The sequence below is a fragment of the Passer montanus genome, unplaced genomic scaffold, assembly GCF_014805655.1.
Source record: "Passer montanus isolate IOZ18808 unplaced genomic scaffold, ASM1480565v1 scaffold5, whole genome shotgun sequence".
Lineage (NCBI taxonomy): Eukaryota > Metazoa > Chordata > Aves > Passeriformes > Passeridae > Passer > Passer montanus.
The window spans coordinates 11,760,625-11,774,530 of record NW_024369929.1 but is presented as its reverse complement, the minus strand read 5'-3'; the positions used below and the strand labels follow the sequence as shown (position 1 = coordinate 11,774,530).

At 46.2% G+C, this 13,906-nt stretch overlaps 1 protein-coding gene across 7 annotated transcripts in view; it reads left to right on the top strand.

Annotated features, from left to right (window-relative positions):
- The first annotated feature begins 2,356 nt into the window (after positions 1 to 2,356).
- Positions 2,357 to 13,906, top strand: part of AKAP13 (A-kinase anchoring protein 13) — a 204,384-nt gene continuing 192,834 nt past the window's right edge. For 6 of the 7 annotated variants that reach the window (XM_039723000.1, XM_039722995.1, XM_039722998.1 and 3 more), the window contains exon 1: positions 2,357 to 2,411. The gene's annotated coding sequence lies outside the window, so the exon portion shown is untranslated. Of the gene's footprint in view, positions 2,412 to 10,787; positions 10,820 to 13,906 lie in introns of those variants that run through there. The other variant, XM_039722994.1, reaches the window with a different exon arrangement.

Here is a 13,906-nt window from a genome sequence, read left to right as displayed (position 1 = left end):
GGCCAACCAGCTGATCCTCCTGCTTTGGAGCTAAGCTGCTGCACTTCTCTCAATATTTTCCATGATAATTTCCTTGCCACAAAGTCTGGAATATTATATTATAACTATGCTAAATGCTCCTGGGCAGCCCTGGTGACAGACGATCTTCACACTCTACACCCCAAAAGCATTTCCAAACTCTTTGCAAGAGCAGCACATACGAGCCCATGTGCATGGGCATGTACACAGCTGGTACAGACTCAGGGAATCCCTGCTTTGGGACTTCTGATCCCCCCTACACGACAGGGGGGCACCTACAGCAACACCAGGGCTGTGTCAGCTCCAGGCAAGGCAGCAGAAGACAGAGATTGATTTGACAGGATGGAGCTGACAAGCAAAGAATATTCCATTGATGGACAACCCAGAGGGTAGAGCTAAAGATTCCAGTGTTCTTGTTATGGAAGATTTTAGGCAGGTGTTGTCTGTTACCACGCTACCCCACTCGTGATTGTCTCAGATAGGACAGGTAGGCTGGGCTGGGCTGGGCTGGATCAGTCATTGTTTGGTTGGAGCCCTGCAGGGGACAGTTTCAAGACGTGGCCTTTCACTAGATGGTGCTCTTTGCTGAGCCATCGCTGTGCCTGACCCTTCTTCTTGGAGCTGGGAACTTCCAAGTGATCTGCCCCATAAGCCCTTCCTGTACAGATGGCACCAAGGCAAAGGAAAATATTTTTCCAGAGTCCCTGCTCTCATGTCCCTTATTTTATTGGAGCCATATAAGAAAAAAACTACTGCTTTATATCTGGTTGTAAGGTGTACAATGCTGGTACATTTCAGTCTCCAAAACAACCAAAATGCACAAGCATTTTTATTGTTTCAGTTGCTTTCAACTGAATCAACAGTGCATATTTTGGAAGCCAATGCCAAGTTCATGTGCAGGATTTTCAGGAGACAATCTTCTGCACCACACACAGTGTTGGTTTTTCTGTTCTACTCAGAGAGAACATGATGTACAGGAATTACCTGCAGCCTTCGCTCAGTCCTCTGATCAGCAGCAAAATCTCTGGAGAGTATTGTGAAGTGCTTTGGGCTGGTTCTCATGAAGTGACGCATGTTAAGCTCAGTGCTGATACTGCCTTTGTGCACATCATCATCCAGCCACTGCCAGGGCTAGCGGAATACACGCGTGTGCTGTAGAAAAAGCCAAGTGGAAATGCTGGGCCACCACATGTACACATTTCCAAAGAGCTTCCAACAAAAACGGTAACTGAAGGCAAGTCACCACCACAAGAGATCAGGCATCTTCACTCTGCAGGGCCTCCTCCAGCCCGGCCGCACACGGACCACAGACCACATGAGCTCATTTGCTAATGGTGGGGTGCCGTTTCCACTGCTTTTCCGGGGAAAGGCGTGGGAATGGTACGGGAGACGTTCCTCCATCAAACCTACACAACCGTAGGAGAACCAGTAAAGAGGGTGAGGAGCAGGATGAGGCTGCGGGCTGGGCCGGTGGGACTCAAGAGGAGCTGCTGGGTGTGTGACAGCTACAGATGTGCAGCAATTCTGTTCACAGCTGGACAGCTCGTGCTCTGGGCACTAGGACAGGCTTTAGCCGCTGGAAGTGAGGACACCAGGATTCCAACACCCACCAGAACAGGCCCTACAGCCGGAGCTCAGCACGTGGGAAGGCAGGATGCTAAAATCCCGGAATGGTTCGGGTTGGAAGGGACCTTCAACATCATCAGCTCCAACCTCCCCGCCATCGGCAGGGACACCTCCCGCTAGCGCAGGTTGTTCAAAGCCCCATCCAGCCTGGCCTTGAACTCTTCCAGGCATGAAGCAATGCTCAGGTCCCCCTTCGATAAAAACAAACCCGCAGCCCAAGCAGCTGCCTGCGCTCTGTCACACCCGCACCACCGCGTTACACACACGCCGCCGCCTCTCCCCCAGCAGCCCAGCAACCGGGAAGGGGCACAGGCGAGGGAGAAGCCCCCGGGGCAGGGAGCGGGGCTTTCCCCAGCGCTGCTCACGGCAGGCACGGCCGGATCTCAGCCCCAGCGAGTGCCGGCGGCCCAGAGCGGCCTCGCTCGGCCCCACTCGGCCCCGCACCGCCCAGCCCAGAGCGGCCCCGCACCGCCCGGCCCAGAGCGGCTCCGCACTGCCCCGCTGGGCCCCGTACCGCCCGGCCCAGAGCGGCCCGCTCGGCCCCGCCGGGGCGGCGCATGCGGGCTGCCCGGGCCGGGCGGGCGCGGCGGAGGCTGTGGCTCAGGTTGCGAAGCGGCAGCCCCCAGCCCTCCTCCCCTTCTTCCTGCCCGCCTCCCCGGGCGGAGAGCACCGGCCCGGCCGCCTCCTCCGCCCCCTCCCCGTCCCCGTCCCTCTCCCTTCCCTCCCGGCCCCGCTGCCAGGGGCGAAGCCGCCCGCCGGGCCCCGCGGTGAGTTTGCCCCGCCGGAGTTGGGCGAAGGGGTGGGGGAAAGTTTGGGAAGGCCGCCGGCGGGGGCGGAGGGGTGGGCGCTGCCCGGGGCCGGGGGTGTGCGGGAGCCCCCCGCCCCTTCCCGCGCCCTCGCACGCTTCCCCCGCCCTTCCTCGTCCTCGGGGGGGTTTTTCTCCGCGCAACTTCGCGTGGAGCCGCTCCGGGCGGTTCCTCTGCTCCGCGTGGCTTTATTCCTTTTCATTTCACGGCTCTTGGTAGTTTTTCATTTATTCGCAGCGTTTTCTCGCGCGGCTGCTCCCCGCCGCTATTGTCTGCGGGCCGGGGCCGGGCGCGGTCCCCCCGCAGCCGGGCGGGGGTGGCGGCCCCGCTGCCGGGGGGACGAGCCCCGCGGTGCCCGGCAGCGTGCGGGGACACGCACCGCCCGGCCCCACACCTCCCTCCGCGCTGGAATACTGATACCCCGAACGGAACCCCCCTCCCGGCTCACAGACACAACTTTGTATCTCGGTTTATTGCACGGAAAGTCACCGCAGATTCTTATCAACAGCCCCCCCGCAAAACGCTGGTGTTGGTGTGTGTCACCTTTGGGTCTCAGTGGCCTTTGGTGTCACTCAGAGGGTCATTGTCGTGGCGTCTATTTCATGCGTTCACTCTGTTTCGTGTAAATATTATTATTTTTGTTCCTTCTCAAGTGCAGACCCTTCTTCTGAAGCAAATGCAGGAGTTTCTGGATGAGGATTGCGAAATAGTTTTTCTGAACCTGTAAACTGTTGGGCTTTATTAATCCACCTTCTGTGACTGTGTTGTAACCACAAGTCATATAGAGGAGTGGGGATTTGCAGAATCTGATTTTGCTGACCTCTGGAATTGGTTCTGCTCCAGTGTCCTTTACATGGTTTCATGTTAGCTGGAGATGGGAAGTGGGAAAAAAGTGATTTATAAAAAGTTCTTTTATTTTAGGAGTGCACTGTACCAATTCTGCTGTGGATGACCAGATAGGGATTCAATAAAGGGATTAGAAATCCTGCACTGCTGTAGGACAGTTGGTCACTGTGGCTCTCTGTAATCTCCGTCAGCCGTAAAACTTTAGGTACTCATGGAGATATGCGATGCAGTAGAAATATGTAAAGCATGTAGCTTCAGAGCTGAGTTTAGACAGTTGGTCTGAGATCTATGGATGTCTTGTGTACTGGGAGTTTTGGCTAATGTAATCTAATCGGTTTTAAAGGGCCAAGCGACATTAGTTCTGTTTGTGGTGACTCTCCTTGAGTCCCTTGTTGGGTGTGTTTCTCATGTTTTGCACGCCCTTGCTGAGCTGTTGTGGAATTGTAAAGGTGAACCAGTTCAAGTTCCACATGGGTCCTTGAAGGTAAGATATCATTTACTGTGGTGTTAGAGGAGGTGTATTTTTATGCATAGATACCTTAGCAGTGGGAGTACATTGATGTTAACCTCATAACATCCCTGCCTGTGGACAGAAACTGCTGTCTGTAGTAGAGGGACATTTGCTGTGCTTCGGGACATGGTAACAGTATCTTGTTCGTACACTTGAAATTGAGTTTGTTTGGGTTTTTTGTTTTGGTTGCTTTTTTTACAAGCCTCGTAGCAGAGTAAGGGTGCATTAGGCAAGGTGAGGATCATCTGGTCGTGTGTTTTCCTTTGGCACGAGTTCAAGTGTGTACCTCTTGTCCATTTCATGGGTTGAGTCTCTCTGTCCCCATCTGTCCTTGCAGCGCTGCCCGGTGCTGGACAGACGGGCTAGCCTGGGGCTGTTGCTAGAAGGGCATGGATGTTGAGTTGTGCCAGGCAGACAGGTTTTGTAGGTAGCCTGAATGACGAGTCCCCCGCAGGTAGTGTGGATGAGCTGTGCTGTGTGGCTGTGTTCCATCCAGCCTGGATTTCCTGCCCGGCTCCGGCGGCCACGGATGGCCGGCATAGCCCGAGAGGTGAGGACACGACGTGTCCGAAGTGAGAGAGTCCAGCCAGGGACTGCAGCCAGAGAGAAAGGCAGGAGCTCGATGTTCCTGATTTACAGCTTCGCTGCATCAAAGGAGGGAAACACGTTTAAGAACTCAAAGCTTCTCAAAGGAGCAGAGCTCTGCCAGGTACTATGCGATGATGGATGTTTTTAAACACAGTCTGCATAGCGCAGCTTTGAGACTCAGGCATATGCAGAACTCACTAATCTCTCAGCAGGATATACTTGTGAGTAAGCTGTGTTCTGGTCTAGGGTACACTCCTGTGCTAAGAGGAGGATTAAGTACTGTTAAAGGAATCTGGTTATTCTATCCAAAGCATGAATTAAGAACAGCAGTCAATAAATTATCCTAGAGGAAAAAAACATTGGTAGGTTTATTGGTGGTGTTCACATGCTCCTGTGTTACAAAAGCAGCGGGGTTCTTTCATATAATTTTCTGCTGGAATATTAAGTTTTAATAAACAGCTACTTAACAAAAGAATCGTCAGTAGAGGCTGCAATGCCTGCTGTACCTATTTCTTTTGCACTGTTTCCAGGACACCAGCGTATCAGTTTTCTCTGCCTGGTATTGGTGGTGATCCACTTGCCAATAAAACCGACCTTGAAGCAGCTTGGAAGCTTTTCTGCTTATTGCTGTAGCTGGTTATCTCTGCAATCTACTTGAGTGCTATTAGATGCTATTTCTATAGGGGTTCCCCACACAGGCAATAAATAGCCTGAAGTCAGCTAAATCACACAGCTGATTGGTAGGGAGGAGCTGTTTGGTTTTGGCTTGCTTCTGCTGGTGGAAGGCAGTGCTACGAAGTTAAAAACTTGAGGAGAAGGCTCAGGAGGTCCAGGAGGCCATAAAGGCATGATATGGCCTCCCTGCGTGATTGTGGCCCCATGTTTTACCAGTCTCCTGCAAAGGGAGTTGGCAGTTGGCGTGGTTTCCAACTGGAGGATAACTCCTATTTGCAGGCACATGAGAGGCTGGATGTGGAAAGCTGGGGAGGAAAACACCTTGCAGCCTGCACCTTGTGATTACGGAGTGCTCTTTGGTGCCAAGTGCTCATGTGCTTGCTTGCATTGATCACCTGTAGGACAGATAAAGGTAAGGAGTGACGTCCTGAAGCAGCTGATAGCTCTGGTGTAGAGTCCTTGTTTGTTGCCCTGGGGTTTGCCACAGGGGATATAATCCAGGTGGGAGCCTGGTTAGGGCTGGTATGTACCACCTGCTCAGTCACATCCAGGAACAAAACTTGTTTTTAGGGTGTTGGATATAATGTGATTTTTATGAATAGCTTAGTCATGCTTTACTTTTTTTTTCCTCTTCTAAAACAGCTGTCAACAATCTCCCTGTGGGGAGGGAATCGGCCACTCCTTGTACTTACTGAATAGTCAGACACTTCAGCCTGGCATTGCACTTCTTCGTGGCTTTTGGAAACAAAGCCGTGGATGTGGCACAATGGTTTCTTTTTATTTATTTATTTATCAAGCCTGCCTTTTTCCCTTTGCAAATGACCTTTATGCAGATCTAGAAGGCAAAGCCCATCACTGGGAGTTAGCTGGTTAGTTACTTCAGTTACTGATAAGAAAATATGACGGCAGCGCTCCAGGAAAAGCAGCTATGCTGGGAACTTGTTGCTGCAGTGAAGCTATACAGATCTTTTTCAGAATGATATACCTTTATATATTTATAGTGCTTTGTCAGGGAAACAGGGTGACTCCCCTCGTAATGTCTGCATGACAAATAAGCTGTGACGCCACAAATCCTGTAAAGAGTTTATTGTCCTTCTCCAGACAGCTGGTGGAGACATGCAGTAGGTAAAAGTTTCAGTATCGTGCTAAACTTGAACTGCAGTTTTGTCATCTCTTCTCTTTGTGTGTTGGTGTAGCATAAGCAGCCTCTTCCAGTTCCCCAGCTGGGCCATGCTAGGGCTTTTTGGGTCTGTTCAGCAAACCAGACTGGGAAATGGACCCCAGATAAGAATATGTTGTTGTTTTTTTGTGTATACAGTTCATATCTTGTGTCAGTTAAGGAAAAAAAGTTCATTCTGTACCTGCATCAGTTACCTGACACATGTTCCTTTGTGTTAAGAAAAGCAGCTGCTGTGGCAGGGGGTTGGAAGCTTCCACCAGGAGAGACCTAAACTCTTGGAAATGCTTTTCCATTTGCAAAGAAGGCATTTGACTGTGGTGCCCATCCCTTTTTTATAGCATGTGAAGACGGCATGGGAGATAGATGTTTCTGAGATAAGCCAGTTAGCTAAAAGTCAAAGTGTTTAATTTTTAAGTTCTGTAAGACAGCAGTTCAAGAGCAAAGAGAAATCCATGCAAAATAAGTTCTGCCATTTCAATAATGTTTTTTAAAATTTTCTTTATAATCATTTTAGATAGGTTGCTATGTTATTGAGGAACAGGGGAAGAAAGTGCAATTACAAATATTTTTATGTAGTCAGCAGTCCTTAAAAAGTACAAAGTGTGATACCTTGGAAAAAGTAAGCTTTAGTTCTGTTGTAGCTCTAATGGATCACATGTTGTGACATGGTCAGGCACTCTAATAAGACTATATATATTGAGAAGAAACTGACAAATCTAATGCTGAAGAGTTTATTGGGCGTTTTGTAATATGCATGAGAAAAAGGTTAATTTTTTTGTTGGCATAGCAATGAAGTTCTCACAGTCCAAGTGCTCAAATATTTAATCTAGGCTTGGAGAAAACATAAGGAAAAATTAGCCCTGAAACTAATATCAGCATCTTCTACAGCACTTGTGTTGAGGGCTTGAAATACAGTATATTCCAAGCATGTTTTGGTTGTGAGGTTGGGTTTGTTGCCTGTGGGCGAGGTCTGCTGGCAGTGTGGGCCTTAGGGGCTTCCACGGTGGGTGGAGGACCTTGACCGTGGCCTTGGCTGCAGAATCCAGAGTGGTGCTTCTTCACCAGTGAACTTGTAATTCTGCAGGTTTTCTTGACAAAGTTAATTCTCCTGGACCACCTGGATTTTTTTCTTGAATCTCTTTCCGCTTATAAAGACTGTGAATTCGCTTTTATATTCAGAATGATCCAATCTCTTCAGTAAAATTTTTTTTGTTGTTTTGTTTTTGTTTTTGTGATTCCATAAGTTGTTCATAATAAGTAATTCTCCTGTTTGGCTGCTCTTGTCTCGCCAAAACTGGTCATAGTATTTTGTTCAGTCAATGTGGCAACTGAGCTGTCAGAGTTTTTTTGTAGGTTTGATCCTTTCAAGTGCTCACCTTTTGATTTCCTTGAAAATCGTGGGGTGGAGACTGATTGCTCATAGGATCCTGTGGAACTGTTCTTCTGAGATGATATTTAAAATGTATGAGCACAGGTAGAAACTGATCCATTATGGCTTTGTTTCAAGCACTTGTGAATTTTTCTAGTAGACTATGCAACATTTGCCACAACTTCTGACTGCTTCTAGTCTCTTTTTGTATTTTTTTGACTACTTTCAGGTGGCTGATCTAACTTTCCCGTTAGCCTCGTTGCTGAACTGTTTTTACTTTAATGTTACATTTGCAAAATACATGGTGAGAGATCTCCCCAAATTGTTTTTTAATGTGAGATGTTATTTACAATGTGGCAGCACCGCTGAGATTAGCCTGATCCACTGTAAAAGGAAGGATTTAAGGATTTTTCTTCTGTAGCATCTCCTTCAGGTTTTATTTCTGAGAGCAAGGGAAAAGAAAATAAGCGACCAATTATTCATTTAGAAATGAGGCTGAATTTTGGTGAAACTTTTTTCTCTGTGAGCATGTTTTAAGGTGGTCATTTTAAAGGTCATTTCATGATGATGAGGATGATCAAAACTTTATGTGGAGAGAAAGTGCTCCATGTGTCATCTTTGAGTCCTCTGTGCTTTTTATTAGTCACCCATGACTAATGCAAACTGGAGCAGCAAGTTATGCTAAAATCTGTGACATATTTGTATCTTCATCTAAACCGTATCTGAGGTTTCTGGCAAAGTTACTTGGGAAAGTAAATCTTTTTCCCAGTGTGTGTCTGCCCTCAGTGGTGTAACTGTTCTGTAAGTCTGAATGCTGCACTTAGTAAAACCATTAGAAACACAGATTCTGGCACGGAGCAGTTGCTCTAAATCGGAGTCTTCAGACTCAAACTGCTGACTCACCTGTTCTTGCTCTTGGGTTAACGCATCTCCTGTGATTCACACATGGATGCTGGTGAGTGAGTCATCTGTTCTTGCAGGTATCCCTGTTTCCAGTGCAGGGAAGACTGAAGTGGGAGTGTGCACAGCAGGTAAAAACTGCCTGGTGGAGGTTGATGCTGTGGATGCTTCTTCTGCCATGCGCCTGATGTTGCTCTGCTTCTGCCGCTTTTTAGGGATGCACAGAGTGGCTGCTTGTGTGAAGTCTCTCCCTTCAGGTTAACAACACAAAAAGCTGTACTGGGTCAGGCCGTGGGTTGCCTTCCCTTGTTTCCTGCCCTGTGGTGTTGGTTCTGGGTTCTTGGAGAGGTGGGAGGGCAAGGAAGGTCCACACCAGTGACTGTGGGCACAGTGGGGTTCAATACCAGGATGTGTGTTGCACTCAGCTTCCCAGCACGTGTGGCTATCAACACCCTGCCAACTCTTGAAACTTGCTGTCAATAGGAAAAGAGGGAAAATTAGGAATGGTGGGAGTGAGATTGCTGAAGGGAATGAGTCTTGGTCACTTTACACATGCTGTTTTCCCTCCTGAGTTTCCTCTGGGATGCTTAAGCCTTTGGTCCCATAATAGCAGTGGGACAATGAATGCTTGGATGGAGGAAGCAGGTGTTAAAGGAAGGGGGGAAGTGATTTATTTTGGGGGGAAGGGGAGGACAGGATGGCCATATTTGCCTCTTATACAGACTAATTTCTTTTGGCTCATGAGCTTGTGCACAGCAAGCTTCCTAATTGCTGAACCCACAAATAAGATGGCAACAAAACTGGGACTTGCCTTTTTTTTTTTTCTTTCAGTTAATATCACTTAGTGAGTCAGCCAAGGAGTGAGGTTTACGTGATGTACCTCTGGTGTTACGTGATGAATTCTGTTGTTTTGTTCCCTGTTACCATAAATCTTTCACTGCAGCAGCGAGGCTGCAGTGCTGAGGGCACTGGACATCTTCAAGTCTGCACTTTGTGCTTGGGAGTGCTGGTTTTTAATTGTTTAAAACCAAACTGGAGCTGATTGAGTTTATGTGTGGCCTAGATTAAAACAGTTTCTGTAGTGTGATCTGAAGGTCTTTGAGTTGGTGCAGAGGGTGATTCTGAGATAAAGTAAAACAGGCTGCTTCACGTGCTGTGTAGCAGATGTGTTTGCATCCGTAGCCCAAAGATTTCCCATCCTGGGAGTAATGACAACACTCCATTGCAGTGGGGTTTTCAGCCTGTGCAGGAACCTCTCTTGAGCATGGGAGTCAGTTTTTCCATCGCTGAATGTTTTGCAGCCACTCCACCCATTTTTATGATGAGTGATCATTGTCGAAGAGCACAGTGGAACACAAGAGGTGGTGAGCAAACCTTTTGTTACATTAAATGTAAATGTTTATAGTTTCTCTTCTCCTAGCAGCTGCAGAGAAAGTAGGTTGTCTCAGCTGGGTATAGAAATAAAGACTAAACCCTTTTTATATGTACTGTCATAAAAGAAGGCCTTGTGTAATAAACATTCATTTCACAAGGTCCAGGTGTCTCTTTACGCTTTTGTGTGATTCAAGGCGAAAGGTTGCTGCACATGTTTGTTAACTGTAGGTTTTTCTCTATTGTGGTGCAGATGCCAACAGGAAAATACACATTTGTCCTCAGACCCATTGTGGGAGGATGCTGGGGGTTATGCTGGTACCCACTGTGTGGCTGCATTTGAGTGCTGGTGGCTCCTGCTGAGTTGGGCACAGGAGTGTGAATCCATTTGTGCAGTGGGGGCTTGAGAGTCTCCAAAATTTGGAGCTGATTTTCCACCCTGGCCAGAGCTACTAATTAATTTTGGAAGAGTCTTTTGGTTATGTAGCCTGAAGAAGAGTTTGCGTGTAGCATGGAGACTGAGATCTGAGCACTTAACTAGCATAAAATGCTTTTAAGTAGCTTATATAAGTATTTTCTTGAGTGTGTGCCTTTCTTGTCCCTGTGTAAAATGCTGATGGGAGTGGGATGATAGGAGCTGGTTTCTTGAGAGCAGTCCCACTGTTAAAACAGGGCTTTGATCCTTGTTTTCATGGGCAGTGTATTAAGCTAGAAAAAGAATTAGACCATTGCATGAAGAGCTTGCAAGTTACTACTGTGGATAATAAATATGTTTGTATGGATGTTAAGAGGATTATTTTTTTTTGTGAAGTGCATTGAAAATGGGAGAATTAAAGAAGTTCTTAAGTGCTAACTGGCTTCGTTTCTCCTAGGTCTTGTAAATTTCTTTCTCCCTCCTTCCAGTCAGTTTCAAGTTGAGTTTGTTATGGGTAAGTTTCAAGTGGTGTTTGTTGTTGGTATGAAATTTACCTGTCATCCCATACATTTTTTTTTTCAGTGCCTGGGAGTTTTGCAATTTACCTATGGGCAGTAAGGTGGTAAAATGCTGTATTTTCAGATGGCATTTCAGAAGGAGAGGTGCTCTGCTGAGTGTGATGTGCTCCCTTCTGCAGCTGGAATTGGCTCTACTTAAACTGCGGGGTTTAGTGCTTAGACCTCCCTGGCTTTTCCTTTATCAGATTAGCTAGGATTTTGGCAGGACTTTGTGCTACTTTTTCTTAGCCAATCGACTTGCATGTGAGTGTTCAGTAACTTTCTTGCTTTATAATCTCAAAGTTCAGAAGTCATCGGGTTCTTTGAGACTAATAAGAGATCCTATCCCAGCAGCACCTTATGGCAGGCAGAGAAAACACTTGAGTATGTGGAGAGCAAGTTTTGAAATGAAAATTCAAAATTATTTGAGGAAGATGGAAGACCTATGGCTAGGAAAGTGCTTGAAAATGTATACATCTTCCTGAAGCTACAAAACATGAGTTTGCTTTTTACCCTTTCTTTCCTGGATTATTTGCAGGTCCCATCCCCTCTGTGATATCAGTTTATACTGTGAGATGACAGATAAATGACAGTCAGTTACTGTACAACTGCATTATATAAGAAGATTGGCCATTGTGATAAAATGTATCAAGTGACTATAAACCTATCAAGCTTTTTAATACTCTGCTTAGAGGAGTCCTGATTTTCCCACCTCTCTCCCTCCCCAGAACTAATTTGTAAAATCTTTGCCAATTTTTACTAAAAATCTAGTCTAATCAGTGCTACTGATATTATTTAAAAAAGAATAATGCCATTTGCATAAATACCTGTGTGTATTAATGCCTTGGGCTTGTGATATCTGACCGCTAAGAGAAACTTAGGCCATTTTGGAGGAAATGTGCTCTAAGTCTTGTTGAAGTTTTTCTTTGGATGAGTACATCACTTGGTGTTTTCAGTGAAGGAAATAAATTGTTTCCTTGCAGGTTTTTTTTTGATTCTTAGATAAGTCTGAGTCTGAGCCACTGGATACGTTGGGGATGGAGACTTGGTTTAACATTTAGTGGAAGTTGACTGAGGAGTAGGAGCTGTTGCAGTGTGGTTGTGTTAATGTGGCTGTGATTGTTGGCAGAAAAGCATTTTAAATTCCCACACAAGAGATGTACAACCCTGTCTACTTGAGACCTTGTTGCCTCTGTCTGGTTGGGGAAAAAAAAAATGCCCATGATGGAGAGGAGAGAAAGAACTGTTGGGATGCTGCTAGATGAAAGCCTAGCAGCAGTGAGCAATTTGGGAATACACCCGAGCTGGAATGCAGGGTCAAGCTCTGAGTGTGCCTCCCAGCCGGGGAGAGTTGCAGGGTGGAGATGGCAGGGACCACCCTGCACGTTGGGAACTGATTGTCACCTCTGCTTCGTGCTCAGCTTTGTCCCTTGCTGAAGAGCAGCCTTTTGGTGTGCACTGGGCACTCAGCAGCATCCTGTGATGAGACAGGAGTAATTCTGGTTTTTGCCTTCTCTGTGACTAAAGCAAACTTGAATTCACTGCTTAGTGCAGGATGCTGAACCCCTGTGCTTGATGTGCCACGTTCTGGGTGTAGCTGCCTTGGTCAGTGTCTGTGTCCTGCCAAGGAGCAGAGCCAGGATCAGAACACACTTGTCTTTGCCTTTTTAAATTATCTCTGTTAACTCCCTAATGTCTGCTGTTTAGAAATAAATTTTGTCTCATACATCCAACCCAGGAAAGCGCTTATATATCCAGCAGCCAGGAAATTGAATGAGTCCTGATCTATTCTTAATTTCTTGTGTTTCCTGTGGTTTTATTGTTTATGTTACCAGCCCTAATATTTACATACTTTTGAATGAGCTTTTCTTTTTTTGGAAGATAGTGCTTTGTTTGTGTGCCTTGCAAAACAGGTTCTTCCATTTTTTTTTCCGAATAACCAAACAACTTACTTTCTCAAAGGAGTAGGAGGAAAAAAAAGGAAGATTATAGCAATCACCAAAGGGAGATATCTAAGAATAGATTTTTTTTGGTTGATGATATGCTAAGACTCATTCTGAACTTGCATCTATCCTTCCAAATGTCCTTGGGCTCTTTGAGAGCTTTGTAAAACTTGTTGCATATGAAATTAAATGCTTGTGGGTGCTTTATCTGAATAGCAGATGCATTTACAGTTGACATTTTAAATGCAAAGGTGCTTCCATGAAAAATGCTTGTAAGAACAAAGCTGTAGTTCCCACTGAAACCCCAAAGACATAGGAAGACAAGTCGGTGGAGTTTGCTGTGTTAATGTTTAAAAGTAGTGCTGGTGAGTGTTGTTCATCTATGTGTCTCTGGAAACTGATGTAGTGCTTTTTTTTTCTGCAAAGTAAGGAAGATTTCAGAGTTATATTCCCTGCCTTTCTTCTGGCTATGGAGGACTGATGGAGCTGAAGTTCTTTAGGGGATCTGTCCCTTGCTACATCAACTGGCTGCCTTTTCCACGGATGTTTGCTTTCCTTTAGTAATCCTTTGGGAACTAATTTGAAATCGCCAAGTTTTAAAAAAATAAAGTGTTCTCCATGGAATCTGTGATCAGCCTTTATTTGCAGGTGTTACTGTTCTGTGTTGAATTTACAACTAATCTTCAGATATTTATTTCTTTCAAAAAATAAGACAGAACTTCTGAACGTTTTCTTTCAAATCTCTTCTGCCTGCCATGGATAAAACCTATTTGCACGTTGATGAATAGTGGCTGGGAGGCCTGTCTGCTTCTGCAGCAGATCCATAAATAGCATTAGTGTCTGGTTTACTTTGGGAAGGAAGGTGTCCCGTTGTGGCAGCGGCAGGAGGGGAGCCTTGCACTCGCTCCCAGTAAAGTTGCCCTGTCTGGGCAGTGTTCACCAGCACGAAACTCTGAGAAACACGATACAGTGTCTCTGCTGAGATACAGAACCCCTTCGAAAGCTCCAGAAAGTACTGACATTTATAGAAATGGGTAATACTGGCCTTTTTATTTTCTCTGTCCCTCTGCTGTTGGCTCAGAAAGGACTTGGAGGATCATA